We start from the raw sequence: 2386 nt of genomic DNA on the forward strand, positions 1-2386 counted from the left end.
GGGAGGGGGAGGTCAAAGAGGAAATTCAGGCGCAGGCGCTTGCATCCCTGTAGCCCCTTTTTTCCCAGTCATTTTATGAATGTGAATTTCGCCCTCCATCTTGGTGGGCGCGCACGTTTCGGCTAGACGCTAGCATGTTTGACCTGTTCTTTTTGCACTCTTTCGTCCCCCCCGGCATTTTTCTTTGACAGGTGGTGTCTTCAATTTCGCTGCCAAACTTTACGAGAAAATGAAGAAAGATGCTGAGAAGAAGAAAGCAACGGAGGAGAAAGAGAAGGAACGTGCGGCACTGGGAAAAGAGAGTAAGAGAAGAAAAAAGAGGGAGGATGGAGAGGGAGAGGAAGAGGTAGAGGAGGAAGAGGGAGAGGAGGAGGAGCTGGTAATCCACGAACAGGATCGAGAGGCGGTCATGAAGAGGAAGAAAGGAGCCTGGAGCACAGTTTAAAGCAACAACAACGCCGTAACAGGCTTCAAAAGCAAATTAGTAACATTGCCTTGTGAGAACGCCCTTCAACTATCAAATCAGATTCCTTTTTCTGGAATTATTGCTTTCATAAGTCAGATTCCTTTAAATGGAACATTGCTTTCATACACGTAACGTCCATTCTTGCATCTTGATATGACTGGCTTCTTCTCGCCTTCCAACAGCATCATGTCTACCTTCATCTTTCCCTGTCAGGCTTTCATAAATTGTATCATGCGTCGCACCATGTCCTGCATTTGCAAAGGCAACAACCGAATAAACGCATCAATCAGCCAATCTTTCAGCATGGTAGAATTTCCATTCCCTCCCACTGCCTCCGGCGGCGCTGCTAACAAAGCACCCGATACCTCGTGCTCTATCTTTCGTGACATGAGTCCCAGAAAAATGCGAAAGATCCAGGAGCCGCCAAAAAAAGAAAGAACAAGGACTAGCAGGTGCCACCATCCTAAGTTGGCAACTAGGCGCCTCCCCCACCCCAGCGTGAACCGGGCAATGTAATGAAGGCTGTACAATGCAAGAGCCTTTAAGGAAATACTTAGGCCCTCTTTGGAAGATGGAAGATCCTGGTGTCTAATTATATCACACTGCTCAATATTGAAAGGCTCTTTGGTCTCCTCGTCCACGTCATGGCTTCTAGAAGATGCTCGGATGCTCTGACCTCTTCCCATCGCTCACCTGCAATGTGCATAAAAGTACGGAATTTAACACAAGATAATTCTCCACCAACCGCGGTAAAACTTTCATCATACATATTTTACACATTTGACGAGTCATTAACGTGTAATATGATGGACGGAAGGTCGAATGGACAAATGGAAATCTTTCCTGTAGCCAAGTAGTTTGCATGGCCATTTGCCAATATACGCATTTCACTTTATCAAAATGATGGACCTCGATTCAAACATAAATACAATCTTATAGCATGAAATATTTGCACATTTCGCCCTCCACGACAATAATTCTGTCATCCTAAACCTGACTTGGAATGTTCCTAGCAGGTAGGTTGACGGTCCAACCGTTACAAGCTTCAAAGAGCGATAATTCGGAAGTACCGGGAATAGCACAGTTGATACATCGCGGTTCCATAAGTGAGGCATGTAAGGAAACCAAGCTTGCCTTCATTTCATTTGGATGGTGTGTAAAATGGCGATGAGGGCTACATGGCAAATGGCAAAAAAAATGGAAAAACACCCCCATAAATTATCTGCAGGAGCTGTGTTAACGGGAACGAGACTAGTGATGCCTGCAGAACACACAAGTACGGAAGGCAGCCGTATAGGTAAGTATTACATTGTCCTCTGAAAACTATAGTTCAGCGATGCTTTTTACTTTTTGCGTCTTATTTTTGATTATTTCAATGCAAATCGTCCTCGAAACTCCGGTACAGTTTTCGAAAGTGCTTTTGTGCGAAAAAAACTCTCAAGAAAGCTGGAGGCTTGACCAATTTTCTGGTACTGGCGTAGTGATATAAATGTCCTACAGCTATACCCAGCAGATCGGATAATGGAAGTTCTTGTTCAAGCACAACCGTCTATAAACAGTAATTGAAAAAAGGGGACAGGGTACCAGGGTGAGTTGTAGGAAGCAGGGCATAATGATGCGGGAAGCTGCGCCCTGGAGACGCAAAAAGCTGGCAAGGCTCTAGGCCGATGCTAGTAGAAAACAAGAGAGAACGCGAGGAAGGTCATTTACCTGAGCAACGAAGAACCACGGCAATACGTGGGCAGGGAGATGGAAGAGGCCCATGACGTCAACATCCTGGGTTGAGAGATGCGTGAGCATACCTCCTTATCACGACCTAGAGTCATCCTTCCCTTCTTCTCTCCCTTTTGTACCCACACACACAATCTGTTCCTAATGCAATGCCATCCACTACACGTGAGGATGGATCACCTTCATTCC

The sequence above is a fragment of the Nannochloropsis gaditana genome, assembly GCF_000240725.1.
Source record: "Nannochloropsis gaditana CCMP526 unplaced genomic scaffold scaffold480, whole genome shotgun sequence".
NCBI classification, from domain to species: Eukaryota; class Eustigmatophyceae; order Eustigmatales; family Monodopsidaceae; genus Microchloropsis; species Microchloropsis gaditana.